General features: G+C 40.5%; 1 protein-coding gene across 4 annotated transcripts in view; it reads right to left on the bottom strand.

Moving 5' to 3' along the window:
• Positions 1-15,654: 15,654 nt before the first annotated feature.
• The window catches only part of METTL15 (methyltransferase like 15), a 469,830-nt gene continuing 466,561 nt past the window's right edge, over positions 15,655-18,923 (bottom strand). For 3 of the 4 annotated variants that reach the window (XR_004323122.1, XR_004323121.1, XR_004323124.1), the window contains one exon: positions 15,655-18,198. The gene's annotated coding sequence lies outside the window, so the exon portion shown is untranslated. The remainder of the gene's footprint in view (positions 18,199-18,923) is intronic. The other variant, XR_004323123.1, reaches the window with a different exon arrangement.

The following is an 18,923-nucleotide window of genomic DNA, read 5'->3' as shown; positions in this document are numbered from 1 at the left end:
AAAGCAACGATGAAACTGAAAGCATTACCCAGATATGATATAATTATTCTTTCCATGTACCTGAATGTCCACAGTTTCTGCAAGGTAGATAATTTAGACTCTAGAACTTCTTATAATTAGCACTTATGAAGCTCCCAGAATGGATATATTTTATATTCCATTCAAGGAGGCATTTCATTTAATTTTTAATAGTCTGCAGCATTTCTAGACAAATCCAAGCTGGACTACAAAAAAAAAAAAAAACGTAGTATGTCATAAAATGTTCTGCAAATGTGCATTAAATATCCCAAAGACCCTCCCAGAGTAATGTTTGTAGCCTGATCCCATTTACCACTACTAAGTGACACTACTTGGAAATATTCCTGTCCCACACAGGATGTGTAAAATTATACTGGCTGAGAGATCACGTTTGCAGGCTAAGTTAAATATGAAAAACAGTGATATTGTCTTGTGTCTCCACCCAATATGTTGTTTTAAGTTTGTGAAATATGCTTTCAACAGAAATGAATCTTGCAATGCAAAATTAGCTTCTGGCCTGTGACTCTGCAGCCTTTTTGCTAATAAATATCTTTAAAGTCATCTTGTACTGGCATTATTATTAGTGAAAAAAACAAAACAAAACAAAACAGAGAGTGAGAGGTCTGGAACGAGGAGAAAACTAGGAAGAGATAAAAGCTCTAAGAGTTTTTGGTGCATAAATTCCAAGTATCCTCTGAATGTATTTCCTTATTTAGTCTCTTAATTTTACTCCAGAAGGGGGTATGACATGGCAGAAGGAATGAGTTTTGGCAGTAGGGTTTTGAGGGTGGGTTTGCATCTCACGTTCATCTCTTAACCTTGAGGCAATCTGTTAAACTCCCCACCCTCAGCCCTGTCCATACGATGGGTATTGTGATTGTTCTTCCTTGTTGAGAAGCTCAGGTCATGAGGGATCCAGTCCACAGTCAGCAATGAATGACTATTGATGAAAGAATAGCAGTTACCTTCTTTTTCCTCTCTTTTTTCATTTAGTCATTCATTCTTTTTATATAATGTAAACAAATTCCAATATTTGGGGACACAAATACTTGTTTTGTTATTTACTTCTTGTATGAATTGACTCTGAATTTCAAATTCTTCACTGGTAACACTGGGTTCCACGGAAGTGCCTCTGAGCTGCCCTAGGGGTAAGCATAGGGCCACTGAAGGAAGAGGATGGGCATATGGCCAAGTTCAATTTCTTCAAATACCTTTTCAATCTCCTTTTATCTTTCTTCTCCTTCTGGGACCCCTATTATGCATAAGTTGGCATGCTTTATATTATCCTATAGCTCCCTTATATTGCTTTCATTGGTTTTTACTTGCTTTTCTGTCTGCTGCTCTGATTGGGTGAATTCTGTTATTCTGTCTTCTAAATCACTTACTCATCCCTCTACATTATCTAATTTGATTTTGACTGCATTTAGCTCAGCTTTTATCTCAGCCATTGAGTTTTCTGTTTTTAATTGTCCCCTCTATATAGTTTGATTTCCTTTTTATAGTATTCTCTGTCTCTATTCATTGTGTCTCTTATTTAGCAATGTTCTCCTAGGGCAGTCTATCCAGGAAATGAATATATGGATGTTCCTATATGACTGAAGCATTGTGCTGTACACCAGAAATTGACATAACATTGTAAACTGACTATACTTTAATAAAAATATAAAAAAAGAAAAAAAGAAATAAAAGCAAAAACAAACAAATGGGACTTAAACTTACAAACTTTTGCACAGCCTATGGAATGGGAGAAAATATTTGCAAATGGTGAGACCGACAGGGCTTAATTTCCAGAATATATAAACAGCTCGTACAACTTTAAAAAAAAAAACTGAATCCAAACATGGGCAGAAGATTTAAATAAGCGATTCTCCAAGGAAGAAATACAAATGTCCAATAGGCACATGAAAAAATGCCCCAAACCACTAACTATCAGAGGAATGCAAATCAAAACAACATTGAGGTATCACCTCACACCAGTCAGAATGGCCATCATACAATAGTCCACAAATGATAAATGCTAGAGAGATTGTGGAGAAAAGGGAACCCTCCAACACAGTTGGTGGGAACGTAGTTTGGTGCAGCCGTTATGGAAAACAGTATGGAGATTCCTCAAAAGACTAAAATTAGACTTACCATATGATCCAGCAATCCCACTCCTGGGCATATATCCAGAAGGAACCTTAATTCAAAAAGACACCTACACCCCAATGTTCATAGCAGCACTATTTACAATAGCCAAGACATGGAAACAACCTAAATGTCCATTGACAGATGACTGGATAAAGAAGCAGTGGTATATTTATACAATGGAATACTACTGAGCCATAAAAAAGATAAAATAATGCCATTTGCAGCAACATGGATGGCCCTGGAGATTGTCATTCTAAGTGAAGGAAGCTAGAAAGAGAAAGAAAAATACCATATGATATCACTCTCACTTAGCATAAAAGCCAAAGTTCTCACAATGGTCTTCAGACCCTTGTTTACCTCCTTCCTGTTCCTACATCTCCTACTTCTTCTCTACCTTACTCATTCTCACTTTAGAGCTTTTTCTGTAAACTGTTCACTCTCCCTGGAATGTTCTTCCACCAGATAACCACATGATTTATCCCTCATCCTCTTCAAGTCTTTATGCAAAGATTATCTTTCCTTATTATTTACTTAACATTGCAGCAATTACTTCCAACATCCCATATCCACTTTCCCAGCTTTATTTTTCTCCATGGCTCTTCATCTGCCAAAATAGTCCTCTTTTTTTTTTTTAAGTTATTTATTTTATTTATTTTCTGGCTTCTCCCAGAAAGTAAGCTTCATGAAGACAGAATTATGTCAGTTTTGTTTGTTCCTATAATCCTGTGTCTAGAAGAGTGACCACAGTAAGAGCTCAACGAAGATTTGTTTGGTGAATGAATGTTTCTAAGCTAATAAGGATTTGACTATGGTGGCAACAGTGACTTGAAGGAAAGAAAAGTAAAAGCCAAGGGAAAAGCTAAATGAGGAAAAAATCAGAAGTTCTATGGCCTGCTGGACATAAGTTAAAAAGGAGAAAGACAGAGGCTGTCACCCTAGCAACTCATTGTCACTCATACTTCTTATTGTGGGTACATAAAACTACTATTCATATAGGTGTCCCCTTCTGTGAAAGTAAAATTACTTAAATGAAGAGAAGGAAGCTTCCTGTATTCAAGAAAAGATCACTTTTCATAAGGCAGATCCTCTCAAGGAGTTAAGGAAGACAGACAGTAACTCAGCACTCCAAATTTCAAAAAGTTTTATATATTCTTTATGACAGAATTATTGTCCCCGTTGTTTGGGAAGAAAGCAGGTCTGAATGTTAAATGACTTACTTAAAGATAGTGTGACCATTCCTTGAGCACAGGGAACCTGAGCATGTTCTTGGTATTTCTGGTACCTAGGAGAGTGCTCCGCATTAATTAGCACTTAATTAATTAATTAGCACTCAATTCATTATTTAGCACTTAATTCAGACTTGGAGAACTGATTAGGACTAAAATGTATGGAGAAAGTTAAGAATTCAGTCTCCATAACAACATCAAAATGCTATGATCTCCACTACTCTGGTGGTTTGACAGATGAGTTGTATTTTTTCAGGTGATGTCATATGCTACTCAATCAGTTGTTAACAAAGGGTTTTGTAACATCTAAATTTTATGCTCAGGACAGTACAATGGATAGAAATAAATCATAATATGTGCCATAAACATCAAAAGAGCTTGATGAATATGTATGTATTTATTGAAAAGCATGTGGTCTCTTGTCCTCAAGAAACCTCCAATTCAGTTGGGAAGGCAATAGTTGCATACCAGGGAAAAACTATATAAAAGTCTGATACATTACCCAAACAAATTATTTCAAAGACGAGAAAGACTGTAAGTTGTCTAGACATTCATGCCGATAAGAAAAAAATAATGTAGGAAGAAAGGCTTTATGTAATAAAATAAACTAGTCCCCATTGGGGAAATAAAAGGGAGGAAGCTAGGAACTGATAAAGTGTCAGATGGGGGGAGGGGGTTGGGGAAGAACATTCTAGACAGGAGGACCATCAGGAAAGAGTATTCTAGAGCACATCACAAACAGTGAAAAAGATGGCTCTTCCCCCATGCCAGAGGAAGACACAATCTCCCAGAAGACACAATGGCCAGCACTTACTTGAGAAACAGCCTCTGGGTCCTCAAGTCTTGCCAGTCCTCGAGGTGAGTGATGACAGTCAACTCATTTTTAACTTCTCCGTGGTACAGGGAAGAGCCAGAGCCACAGAGAGATGGAGAGAGGGAGCAGCTCTCTGAAAGCCCTCTTGCAAACTAAAGGAAATAAAATCATTGAGGAGGGAGAAAAGGAAGGCTGAGTACCTCTAAATCTTGACTTCCCTCAGCAAAGCACCTTGCTTTAATAAAAATGAAATCTTCACAAGTTATACATATTTAATTTACTGATTCAAAGATGAGTCAGAAGAGGAAAACAATAGTTGTGAACCTTTCAGTGGTAGAGAAGGATGCTCTCTAAAGTGTTCCCAAAGCCTTTCCGAGGTCAGACTCATCCTGAGGTTGCAGGAACACAAAGGATTTGTATGCATAGATGTGGCTTGGTGAGCCCAGAGTAATCATAATTCTTGTGTAGTAGATGTCATTAATCAATAAGAGGGGATATAAAAAGTCACACTCCTCCCTCCCTGTGCCAGGAAAGAGGATGGCAGTCCATTTCCGGATGTATGCCACAGCCGGCACAGTGACTCATCCTGTGCCAAAATACCACAGGGACGTGAGGGGAAAGGGAAGAACTGAGCACTGAGACCGGCCAAAAAAGCTGTGGCTACCACCATCAAGCTGAAACAAGCCTTGTCTAACAGCTGCTAGAATAAGGGTTCTGCTGAATCAGGGGCCAGGAGGGGCTTCAGTCCAAACCCCTGGTTTTACAGATGAGCAAACTGGTCCCAGGGGAGGACATGACTAGTCCAAAGTTAGAAAGCCAGTGAGGGGCAGAGCTCAACTTAGAGTCCAGATCCCCAGAATGGGTCTTCTGTGCCGCATGTAACATACTTCATCATGGTTGCACTAACAATGAAAACATCTCAGCCAGCTGTGGTCCAGAAACCATTTACATGTTGGTTGTTCAAACTTCGAACTATTGCCCCTGTAGAAATCACGGTGTGTGTGATGGTAGTTTGGGGAGCTGTGATGGAGATTTAAAGGGACTGGAGCTGAGGATGGAGCTCATGATGATAGTTTCTAGGTTAGCCTCAAAGCTTACTTAATTCATAATCTATTGGAAGCTACAAATAAAATCCCATTACTATCAAACCCTGTCCATAATATTTCTATGGAACGATGCAGTTGGAAGACTGGTGCAGAAGGCAGGCATGTACCTCATACCCTGAAAGCAAAGCCAACCACTCTTCCCAGAGTCTCTTGGGAGACTGAGGCTTTGGATGGAGGAAGGAAAGAGGAGACAGCCATGTGTTCCAGTAGCCTGTCAACCCGCGCATCAATAGGAAAGGCAAGTCTGTCAGCCCTAGGTGTCCTGACAGGAGGATAAAAGAGAAGCCCAGCAAGGGGAAGAGCCTGGCTATGCCAAGTTCCTATCCAGACATAGGCTTAATTAATAAGTCTGGCTCTCCAGGTCCAGATGTTTGACTGACCCACGACATGAGCTTTGAACTGAGCTGGATTCTTTCATACAGTCCAACTTATAAACAAAAGCTGACAGTTGTTAAATGGCTGGGGAGGATTGTCTCTAATATCACTAACAATAAAAAATAAAAACAGCTAAAGATTATTATTTACCTCTTATGTGCTAGGCAGTATGCTAACCGTCTTCTGTATGTTATAAATAGTCTTTACAACATGTTTTAGGTTGATGAGATCTCCATTTCATTGAAGATGAACCTGAGGCTCAGGGTAATGAAATAATTTATCCAATAAAGCTAATAAATAAGAGATGGAGGATTCTAACTCAGGACCACCAATTCCAAAGTCTAGCCTTCTAAACATGCCATAAAGACATCCAGGCCATATTGGACTCTACCAGTATGGCACTGGACACCAGCCAAATGTCATCAGCCTCCATTTATACCCGGGGCAACACTGAGATAACATGTGGCGAAGCTAGAGAGTGGTGTACTTCCATTCATCAAATGTGTTCATCAAATGTCTGGCTGTGAGGAACCAGACATTGTGGAAGTTACTGGAACAATAAGACAGACAACGTTCCTGCCCTCAGAAAGTTTCAGAACCTTATCTTTGCCAAATGTACTCTGCTGAAGTCATAACTCTTTGTTATCCTGTATTTACAGATGAAGAATCTGGGGCTTAGAGAGTTTAAGAAAATTGGCAAGATTGTCACATTGGCAAGAAATGGAGGAACATGATTCATCTGAGAGTTAGGTTCATCTGACTTTGAGTCCATGCTCTTGCTCCCACACCCCATTCCCATCCTCGAAGCTGAACTTGAATGGTCAGAAAACCACCAGGTCATCTTTCATTGAGGAGCAGTGGGCATGAGGGAGTCTATCTTTAGCTGATCAGAGGAAATGCATCTGTAACCTCTAAACAGGCCCGCCATTCAGGGAAGGTGAGGCAAGCTCCAAACCACAGAATGGAAAGATGGAGGCTTCTTGGAGCAAAAGAGAAGGGGCAATAGAGCACGCCTTCTCAGAGAAGAGGGGACACGAGATGGCAGCTAAAACCCATCTCTAAGGAAGTAGTGAGCATGTCTCTATTTACAAGGCGGCAGAGCTCTGTGTTAGAACCTGCCTACCCAGGAGCCTGCATAGAGAGCTTCATGACCAAAGAGATCCATGGTAGCCTCTATAGTCAAAGCATTAAATCTCTGAACAGTGTGCTTAACTGCTAAGCACACACTACTTGGTGGCTTCAAGTTTGTTGTTTGCTTACAACTGTGGCATTACTATTATTTGTGTTACATCTTCCTGAGACGGGGGATTCTGTCTTTCATTCCTTTGTCTCTCCATGATGAGTAGTTTGCACAGAGTGAGGGGAAATCTTCACCAAATGCTTGTTCACTGATGTATGCACTGGTCTGTCCACAAATCAGGCACCATGTGGAGCCAGTTGATGCTCTGAATAGAAATACAGAGGTGGCCCATCAGTGGTTACACTACAATGCCCCCTACTTACTTAAGATTGGTGGCAGCAGCATCTATCTGAAACACAGCCACAAGGCAGAACTTGGGAGGGGAAAAGTGTGGAAAAGAAAGAAAAATAACTTACCAAGGCCAGGTGCGTTTTGCCACAGGATGAACTGGAGTCAACCTCAGATCGCTACAAAGGGTCAGAGGGCTCTGGGATTTTAAACGTTTTTGTTTAGTACCATGGACAAATTAGCATCAGTATTGGTTTCCCAGACCCAAAGTTTAGTATCACCAAGTAAGATGAGGGAGAAGGGTGATCAGTACTTGAAGAGAGAGACCAGAGAGCTAACAGCCTATCAACTGCGTAGGTGACAGGAAATGGTAAAATTACTTAAAAAGAAAGAAACTCTAAAATGTATCACTTAAAGCTGAGATCGTTTAGTTTTGTTACAACTGGTATTCTACCCCCATTCCAGTAATCTCTGAGGCTATACCTTTGTACAGTGAAATTTAGAGTGTTTAAGGACCATATCGATCTGGTCCAACCAGTTCATTATTTAGGTGATAAAAATGAAGGCCAGAGAAATAAATATCTTGTCCAACATCATCCTGTTAGTTACTAAAATTCAATATGCTTTTAGCGCAAACAAACTACACTCTGGTATATATTCATACAAAGAGAAAGACATGGAACATTAAAAAAAATAAAATTCCATCTTTGCCCTCAAGGGGCTCCGATCTGTTCAGCGGAGCATTGATACTACTGTACAATCCCCTGGCTAACATTTCTCCGGCTCAGCATGGGTAGAGAAGGGATGGACACACGACAAAGAAAAGGAAAGGGGGCGTAGAGACATCAACCAAGTCTAAATTCCTTACAAAACCAATGTGACCAACAACTGCAGGATTTTACTAATCCAGGCTAGCATTTCTAACCTAAAAGAAGGTAGGGTTAGTGGGGTTAATATGTTTCATTTGTGTTTCGTGATCCGTTACTCACTCCACATGACCATGAGTTCTTTTTAAGGGCTCACAAAACACACATGTAATAATCCACTTTGGAATTTTGCTGACAATTAATGTGACATCATTTAACTTATACTTTCCAGAATCTATTGTCTCTTCTGTAGAGAGAACTAATACAAAATTTGAATATGAGGGATTCATGCAGCCATCAAAGGGTTACGGAAGTACCCCCCTCCGCCGCCCCCAATTGCAAAAGTAGAAAGGTACTGCCACCAGGTGCCAGCAGGGGGCAGCAAATAGCAGTTGAGGATGGGAATTTAGGAGGAACTCTTGAATGAAGGATGGGTAGAGATTTGGGGGTAACCAGAACAATGTAGTTATCTCGTCACAGAGAATGAATAGAAAAACTAAGAAAACTGAAACTCAGAGAGTTTATGGATGTACCCCGAAGTCATCATCAATGTAGTGGTGGAACCAGAAGGGTTAAGTTATATTTATTGCCCTTTATAAAAGCAGAAAAGTGTACCAAACACTGTAGGAACGTTCTCACTGAAAGTAGTTAGTCTTTGTATAAAAGTTAATGAGTATGAAGAATTGACTTTTTGTTATCCAGAAAGCTCACTTTTCTGGAACACACTAACCACCAAGGTCACTATTTAAGTGAAGTTCCACTGAACTAAGATTCTCCGTGTGTGTGTGTGTGTGTGTGTGTGTGCAAGTCTATGGGTCCCTGCATGACGAGGGAAGAAGGGAGGGACAGAGAGGCAGATGATCTGCCCAAACCTATTTTCCAAGTTTTCCCACAGCTTCCTTAAAAATCAGCTCTTCTTCACCTAAAGGTGTCCACACTTCATCTGAACTCTAAGGTGAATTTCTTTTAAAAGTTTTATGTGATTCCATTCAGTGACTTTTTCAGCTACATCAGGATGAATAAAAAAAAAATTTTTCCAGTCTAAAAAAAAAAAAAAAAGCGTGCTATGATTTTTCTCTACACTCTTCTAACTTAACAAACAGTAGAGGCTAGGACGTTCAAGGCTGGCAGAATCCCAGTGCTCCCAGAAGGAAATCCATGCCAAATATTCAGGAAAACCATGGTTAAGTTTTTTTTTTTTTTTTTTTTTAATTATGAAAGCTTGAAATGCTAGGTCTCGGCACAGGGAGCACACTTCATTTCCAGTGTTGTGGGGACCCTTTGTAAAGTCAGCTCTGCTGAGGGGCTCCTCGGGTAGGGTGCCAGCTGTTCCGGTAAGACCGAAGTGCTGCTTAGAGGAAAGGACAGAGATAGTAAAAACAAATAATTTTAGGGAGGGTTGTCAGCTGTGGATTTGCTGTGATAAATTGCCTTCATTTGGTTTCCTGAAATTATGAAAGCAGAAACGCCTTGGTCATTAAAGATTTAGGGAGTTGTGGGAAAGGAGCAGAGGTGAAAGGGAATTTGAAGTTGTTCAAAAGAACTCCTCAGCCCGTCCTTCTGTCTGGTCCCTCACCTCTTGCTATGCACTCTACATCCTGACCACGCTCCTTTTTCCTCCCAGGCCATCCCAAGCTTTCCTGCCTCCCAGACTTTGCTCTCACATCGGTGTACAAGGCTCCCGCCCCCACCAGACTCACGGTGCTCTTTCTGGCAAACTCCATAAACTTCTATTCATATTTCAAAGGCTGATCTGAATATCCCCTTTTCTGGAGGAATTCCTTGATTTTTCCAAGACAGAAACAAAGACAGAACTCTAAGCACACCTCTGTTATAATATGTAAAATTATAATACCTAATATTATGATTAACTTGGATATGTTGTCTCCCCAATTAACTGTCCCCTCTTGGATGTCAGGGGCTCTGTCTCATGAGTCTCTGTGTCATCAGCATTGTGTTGTGTGGCACATGGCTGCTGCTTAACAACTTGTGAAATTAATGAACAAGCGATGCTCTTAATTACTTCTGACAAGTGTTTGACAATGCAGATTCTATCAACCAATAGTTCTTTGCAAATGTACTGGTAAGACTGTATATTTTTAACATCATGAGAATTAATACTCAAGTGTTTTGAGTAGACCTCATTGCATCTTGAGGTATTGAGTGGCTTCTCAAAGGAGATTCTGTTGTATTCCTTGAAAATTTAGTATTCTAGGATTTAGAAGACTGATGTGACCACAGCCAGTCAGGAAAGAATATTTAGTAATATGCTGGGAGCATCACTAGAGGAGTGGCGTGGAAACTCGTTTGCAGAGATGGCCTCAAGTCTCTATCGAGGGGATATAGACTTAATTTAGCACATGCTAAGAGTTCAATAGAAAAATTAATGAAGGAATAAATAAATGACTAGAGAAGAATCTGGGAAGGGAACTGTGCTTTCTGTATTCTTCTCCCAGTTAAGAATCTGGGCAAAGATTGTTATCATGATATTTGAACAGAAGGGCAGGGAGTGGGACTTTGGCAAACTCTTGGATCATTTGTCAGCAAAGCTTTCAAATTCACCAGGAGGACTTGAGCTACCAACTGGAAAGTCTTCAATGTTCAGTAGGTGTGTTAAGGAAAATAGAGGCTTATCCAAAATAAACGATGCCAGGACCAAATAGGATGATAGGGTATTTCATAACAAAGGGTGAACTTGAACAAACCATTCACATCTCTGAGTCTCAGTGTTCTCACATGCTAAGAAAGAGCCAATGTTAGTAACTTTTCAAAAGGTTTTTTTTTTAATTAACTGAGATAACCCATGTAAATAGCACAGGGCCTGAAACACAGTGAGCACTCAAGTGCTAGCTAATCTTGTTGCCAACAACAACAATAATAAACCTCAGCTCTGAGAATGCTGGTCTGCCCTTACAGAATAAAGTACAATTATTTTAGTTTGATATCCCTCAGTGATCTAATTCCAATTTCCACATAGTCTGTTACTTTGGGATCTGCTGGATTTGAGGTGACTTGTCTATTTATTTTGCTTTTTTCCATAGACATGAACAAGGAGATTGAGACAGATCAAAGAGTTTCCCGAGCCCTTTATGTTTTATCACATCTGATTCCAAGCACCACCCGCACTAATTCATCCCATTGAAGGAGGTGAGAATCTTCACTAGCTGGCTCTGCTCAGTGGGTAGCAGTTGGGAAAACAGTAGACAATACATGGAGAGGTTCTGTCTGCAGCTTACAGCTTGAGCCACTCTATAAAGACCTCTCCAGCCAAAGAAAGGGTGCTCTTAAACCGTTTTCAAAACGTTCCTTGGGGCAAGGATTATGGGCCCATAAATTGGATGTGGTTTTCAGAAATTATCCCCTCCAATGCTAAAATTTTATTACAACTTCCCTTTAGCTCGTTTCCTTCATGTAGTTTGGATTCAAAGATACGAATTCTTCCTTAATCTGTTCAAGGAAATATACAGATTGGAAAGAGCCTTATCAAAGGCACCTCCTGTAGGGAAAACAAGAAATGTCCCATGTTCTTTTTTAGCATAGTGATAAGCGTATTGTACAGAAAAAGACACAACCACCAAGGCCTGTGGAGCTGAAAGTATCAGTTAAAAGGGTATTCAGTCGCAGGTAACAGGGATTGGATTAGAGCAGCTTAACCAAATAGGACTTTGTTTCTCTCCTGTGACAAGAAATATGAGGCAGGCAGCATAGTGCCTGTGTGGCCCTTCAAGGGTCCCATCAAAAATTCAGACCCATTCTACCATCTTGCTCCAACTTCCATGGGGGTATGGTTTTTGTCCTCATCGTGCAAGATGACTTTTCCTCCTGACACTGTTTCTGTGTTCATGGCAGAAGCAAGGAAAGACGGAAAAGGAGTGAGGGCAAAGTTGCTTGTCAGTTGAAATGGTCCCTTTTGGACAGGAATATAATTGCTTGCCCAGAAGCCTCCCACCCCGACTAGATCTTTGCTTGAATTTCATTGGCTGGGACAAGATCATATAATCTTGCCTAGCTGCAAGGGATCAGGGCGGGTGAACGTTTTTCAATGGACACACTGACACCAAAACAGAGTTCTACTGATAGGAAGAGGAGGAATAGTGACATCAGATAGGCACTTAAGGACAATAATAATCCATTTGCTCCTGAAGGAGGACAAAATTGTTACAGTGTAAGTGCTACTCGTCAGATTACCCTGGGATCTCCGACAACACCAACCCTCTCTTCACGACAGAATGTCTACGTGATGCCCTTTCCTTATCTTGACATTCATAACACTGCCCCTCTCCTCCTGGGGAGGCTTTCACTGAAATCTTTCTCCTGCTTTATGAGCCAAATCAAAAGGAATTCAGAAGCCTCGTTCCCACACCCTACCCCTTTCCATTCACAGGGCAGTCAGCATAAAGTTTCTCATCTCTCTAATAGCTGCAGAAGGATATATTAACATGTTAGCTACATCTCGTTTTATCATAATCACTTGTTCATAGTTAATTATTAATAACTAATATTTATGATCTGCTATGTTCTATTATCGTGTGCTTCATATGCATTATTTTATTTTATCTTCACAACAACGCTATTCTTACCTTCATTTTACTGCTGAATGGAGGTCCTGAGTTTTGAACCCAGTGTCAGAGCTTCATCACTATACTATTCATTAATGTCTCTCCTAAAATAATTATCATCTTTTCTGAAGATAAAGTTTAATTTACATATGTGTATATATATATATATAATGTGTATATATATGTATATATTGCTTTTTTTAAATTGAAGTATAGTCCATTTACAATGTTGCATCAATTATTGGTACACAGCATAATATTTCAGTCAAACATATACATGCCTTTTCATATTCTGTTTTATTATAGGTTACTACAAGATATTGGATATAGTTCCCTGTTCTCTACAGTAGAACCTTGTTGTTTATTTATTTTATATACAGCAGTTAGTATCTGCAAATCTTAATCTCCCAATTTATTCCTTCCCGCCCTTTTCCCCCCGCCCCCCCGTAACCATAAGTTTGTTTTCTATGTGAGTCTGTTTCTGTTTTGTAAATCAGTTCATTTGTGTTAAAGACTGCTTCTTAAACTTGAATTTCTTCATTCTATTCTTCATAACCCTGAGCTTTGTTCACTATAGAAGCTCAATTAATGTTTCATTTTACAGATAAACAAATTGAGAGTGAGGGAAGTTATTAGTCACAGAGCCTGGGCAAGAACTGTGTTATTTTTTCCCCTACTTCCAGTCTACTTGTTTTTACACTACACCGTAATGTACTATTCAAGCTTTCAACAACTAGTTATTAAGCACCTATCACGGGCCAGGAAGATGCTACATTTTGCCTAAGTTTAGGGTCCCAGACTGAAGGATTATAATCTCACTCACTAGGAGAGAACCACCACCAAAATCCTGGAAAGGATGAGAAGAAATGTTTTCATCTTTCAGCGTAAGGCTGTGAAATTGTTCCTACTTTGGGGTCCAAGGGAATGCTGGGATGAAATTTATCAACTTTGAGGACATTTATCATTTTGTGGGGTTTTCTGTCCTTCGTTTCTCCTCTACTCCCTATAGACCGTTCCGGATGTCATAACAGCAAAGCAGCTCCACAGAAGACATATGTCTGGAAATCCTCTGTGCTTGCTCTCCTGGGCCGTGAGTCACACCGCCTCTCCCCCCCAGCCTCAGGATAAGAGGACCTCACAAGACTTTGGGTATGTCAGAATTGTCATTATTTGCTAAGCAACTTGTTTTCTGGGCTCTGCTGTCTTTGAAACCCTTTGCAAAAAGAACTTCAGACAACCCAAGCTTTTATGCCAATGAAAAGGTAAAGAGAAGCCTTTGCTCCTTGCCTTTGGGGAAGCCAAGCCCTCCATCCCCTCTGACATCCTAGAGGGCCTGACCAGAGGGTAGCTGGCATTGAACTCTCTCTGTGAAATCTCTTCACTGCAGGGGACCTTGCTGACATCGAAGTCAGCATTGAGATTGTCTATTTCTTCAGAGCTGAAGTAAATGCCCAGGTATACTGATGCCCTCACTGGGGAGAAGGGAGGAGGAGAAATTCAACATGGCCCAGCCAACTCCCTACAGAGAAAAGGACACCTGGCTGGGTGTGCGAAGTCATTATGAACATGGCCTCCAGAGCTCCTTTTGTGATCATTGCGTAAGTGACAAAATATACTTCCTACCTCTACAACATGGACAAACTCTTCACTTTTTCTTTTTCTTAGTCCTTTTTTTAGAGAAGCTGAGGTGAGGAAAATGCAGACTTACCGAATTACACATGCTTCTAGAAACACATTTCAACAGCGTTTTTTTCCCTTTGAATCTTCACGTCCACTTTTGAGAATACAGGGGGATTTATGCAAGGCTGATGAAGATGATTTCTTTTAAAAGATCTGGCTCAGTTTGGCACTCACTTTGGGGGAAGGAGGGTAAATAAGATGTCTGAGTCGGAAAAGCCATGTGTGCTCACAGAAGACAGCTTTGGTGCCCCTTTTCACATGCCCTTGGCCCACCCTGATTTCAGCTGTGGCTGTAGAGGGCAGTTTCCAGAGAACTGAGACTCACCTCCCTCTGAGAGCACCCCTGTCTTCAGCTCTGCCTGACAACTTTCTCTGAGGCAACAGGAGTCCATTCCCCTGGAACGACAGCCTAGAAACGCAGGAATTAACCCCCTCGGGCTAATACTCAACCAGTGGAGGCAGGAGCTGACAGGTAAAAGCACGCACCGGCCTCCTTCCTTCAGATGGACACTTCTGAGGAACACTTAGATCTCAGCTGCCCCAGGAGCTTCCTCAGTAACTTCCCCTAACTTTGACCTTTTCTCCTTCCCTGTCTCTCTCTCCCAGATCCGTCATCCCTGCTTCCTGGGACCACCTCGTCAGCTCGTAAGTCCCTGTCATAAGTTCTTTTTTTCCAGTAGAATCCAAACTTAGACACTGGTAGTAGATTTAGATCAGTCATCTGGAGAAATTCATGATGGGAGAAAAATAATCAAATCACACCCATTATTTGACATTATATAGGCTTAGAAAAAAGGTTTGATTAATGTTTTACTCACCACGTTGACAGCACTTGAAAGCAGACTACAGGTGATGCTATTCCTGGAACAACTAGTCTACCATAACAAAGGATAATGTAAAATGAATTAGCGTGAAGATTGCATATACTAAACCTCCCTGGTTCCTTTCTACTCTTACCCAAAACAGACCTTTCTGCCAGGCATAATGTCTTCCAATTTGGTGGCCAGCCGATTACAAAATCATGCGTTCTGAAATTTAACTAATTTCCATAGTACACACATGTTCTAGACTATCAAGGTATTCATAATTCCAACAAGAAAATGCAGTAGTTCTCACTTTGCCATGATCAGGCCTTTGTCATAGGCTGATATGATGCTTTAGGACTCTGATTCAGATGCAGCTTGTCTGACAACATGTGATAAGAGACTGGTTAAATGCAGTTCAGCTGCACATTGATAATTATCCTCATCTGGTCTGGACACAGCACAGGAATACTGTGATTGTCCTATTCATCTTATTATGTTGAGTCAGAATGAATTAAACATCAAACAGATTAAAAACATGTCACTGAGGTCTTTGTTTTTCCCTAGTTCCTCCCCTTGAGGTCTGCCTGTGAATGACATTCCATGACATTTAGCACAACAAACCTTAATAATTTTATTTACTTATCCTACATAACTAGATGCATGTTGAGGGACAACATGCTTCATTTGGGGTTGGCTCTCCATCAGTATATTCTGAATGACAAGTCAATCCATTAAATAGTCAATAAACCAAAATAGAATTAGAAGGAGAGTCCACTTGAAGACTTGGGAAATCCCAGCCAAGTTCCGAGCACCAAAAGGGTTGAAATTGCTATAGTCTGTCTATTTCTCCTCCTCAGAGTGGAAGGTGAAGTCCCCAGAACTGGGGAAGTTTCTCAGTTAAAGCTTCCTTTCCTCCTGTCCAGAGCTGCAAATATGTGTTGTCATCAAGTCCCAGAGTCAGCTCCCAGGCTGCTGTGGGATCCTGCCCCTGGCCCTAGGAGCCTGTCTGTCTGGGACCAAGAGTTAAGTTAAATGAAGCCAATTGGCAATCCAGTCTGCTACCAGCACGAACAGCTTTGTTATGTCAAAATGGTTCCTCTGCTTATTTCTCCCGAAAATTTATTTCCTTGAGATTTTGCCAGTCTTGCCAAATTTGCTGAGCTGGGAAATGCTTGGAAAAGACCGGAAGGAATGCTTCAACTCTGCCATTGTTGAGTTCTGTCTCCACTTAGAGAATCCAGCGGTACACCCCAAAGTGCAGTGTGTTCATGAGCTTCTTGTAGCCACAGCATGAAGTCTGTCCTTGTAATCAAGCTACCCATTCCCAGGGAGCTCACAGATCATGATGTTTCCTTTTCTGGCTGTAACTTAGTGCTTGCCATAGCTCAGAGTAGAATAAACTTCACACGGCTTATTTCATTTAATCTTCATAAGGCTCCTCTAAATTTGCTCCATTCTTACTATCTCCCTTTAGGAAACTCAGGTTGACAGAAAGTAAGGGATGTGCCCCCAAATAATACAGTGAGAAAGAGGTGAAGATAAAGCTGGGATGTTTATGAGGTCTGGGTACTTGTTTTCAGGTGGGTCTTTTGATTTGATTGGGTAAGGGTCATGACATAGCACTTTAGGACTGGTGGATCTAGCAAAGGAAGGATTTTAAGACAGGGTTTCAAAGAGTCTTGGAGAGTAAACAATTATTTCATGCTTCCATGGCCTTGGAAGAATAAAGTCATGGTAACATAGAACAGTAAGGTGTGTGGATGCGGACATTTTGGGTTCTCATTAATGTCAGACGATTGGTCTTGACTTACTATTTGGAAAATACAGTTACAAGACTTATCTTTAAAGGATCAAAGACTATGTGGAGATGGATGTTTCCTAGGCTTAAGTACCTGCTCGAAGTGAAAATTAGCCACTTGTGATTAAAATCTATTTGAATAATAGCCTCCAAATTCACAAACTTACCCGCAAACCTCCAGAATGAAGATCTTTCAAAGGAGAAAAGGGTCTCCCATACCTGGAGATTGGGAAGGAGCAGACTCCTGGAGGAGAAGAAAGAATCCATTACATTCGTTCAATTCATTCTATTCATTGAGGATTTCCAGACCCTAGAACTGTGCCTGCCGTGTAAGATACGCTAAAAAAAAAAAAAAAAAAAAAGAGATATGTTGAATTTCTCTTGAATGAACAGTAAGATGATAATAAAAGTTAATATTAATATTTAATGAATGCTTACTCTGTACCAGGTCTCAAGCTAATCATTGATACAGATGATTAAATTCATTCCACCTAGCCACCCCAAGAGATGGTTATTTAGTTCCTATTTTCCAGAGGACAAAATAAAATTGTAGACAAAATTAAAACACCCCAAACTCACAAACAAAGATGCAAAACCAGGATTGGAACCTAAGTTCTAACTGTGGAGCTGAGAATGCTGAGGCTGGCAACTTACTTGCCACACTATGAAAAGAAAAGAGCAAAAGAATATTAGATTGTGAGTTGGGAAGAAGAAAATTACACAGTGTAAACCTTGACTGTAGGATTTCTGTGTTTGGAGTGTGTGTAAATTCCCATCCTTGCTGTTTCTATTATGGCATGTTTTTTTTTTTTAAAGTTTCCTTCATAATTTGTACAAACTTTTATTGTCATAACAAACATAACAGTGCAAGGCAATTCCTGTTTCACAAGGTCCTTCCTACTGGACCATAAACTATTTGAAGGAATTTTATCTCTGTATCCGTAAAACCTGGCATAACGCTGGGCACAGATTTTACACTTAACAAATGTATCTGTTGAATAAATAGCATGACGCTCTCATAATAAATAGCAATAAACACTGTGAATGCTTTTCAGTGCTTAGGGTGTTTGTGTGTGTTGGGGTTTGAAAGAGTCCTGTAAATAATACTGTTAACTCTTTACTCCCCAAATCCTGAACACATTGAGAAATAAGACAGAATAATAAAGCATCCTTGTAATTGGGAAAGCTGACTTTGGAGAATGCAGGTTATACTTGCTGGTGGATGGGCTTCTTTATCCTAAACTCCAAAATGAGCAGACATCTGTGCAGCCACAGGTAGTTCTGGAAAGCTGTCGGCTTCTGCATGTAGGACAGGGTCTTTCTCATTAAACGCACACAGGCAAGGCATTTTCCTGGAAGAAAAAGGAGAGAAAGGAACTGAACTATTCAAATACACTCATCAGATTAAGTCTCTCCTGGATCTGGGGAAAGAGCCAGTGAGAGGCAGGAGGACTGTGTTTCCATCCATGTGGAGGAAAACAGTAGGAAATGGTTATCATGGTTTCTCCCAACTATGTCCCAGGACAACAAAGACAGAGGGCATCCTGAGACTACTCGTCCACTGATGGAAGGTCTACTAATTTTCCTGATGAATCTAGTGTCTATTGGTGTAATTTCCAACACTATGAGGCCAATAACAAAGGCTTCCTCTTTCAGATTTTATATAAAATACATAGAGAATGCCAAATCTGCTCCCTTAAGACCATATTCTCCCATTAGAGACGATTTCTTACTCATCCTATGGTAGGTGCTGAAGGAATGCAAGAACCCAACAATCCATCAATCAACCCATCATTTACAAGGGCGACCTTGCTTGCGATGGAAACGGTTGCAGGTTAGTTTAGAGCTGCAGTTTCCTCCCAGGAGAGGCTACATGAAATTTTCGACCACCATGCAAGGGGAGTTCCCCCAGGGCTCACAGCAGTGATGTCAGCTTGGGCAAAGCGCTGGTACCATTTACTGGCATTTCAACAAATAAAATGAGTGGAGGAGGAAAGAGCAATTTTATTTTTCAGATAAAAAATCCCGAAAAACAGCATCACAGGGAGACTTAGACTTCAACTGTTTCTCTTACTGG

Source organism: Camelus ferus, chromosome 10, assembly GCF_009834535.1.
Source record: "Camelus ferus isolate YT-003-E chromosome 10, BCGSAC_Cfer_1.0, whole genome shotgun sequence".
Classification (NCBI taxonomy): Eukaryota; Metazoa; Chordata; class Mammalia; order Artiodactyla; family Camelidae; genus Camelus; species Camelus ferus.
Note: the sequence above shows the minus strand (reverse complement) of the source record. Positions and strands in the feature narration are given on the sequence as shown.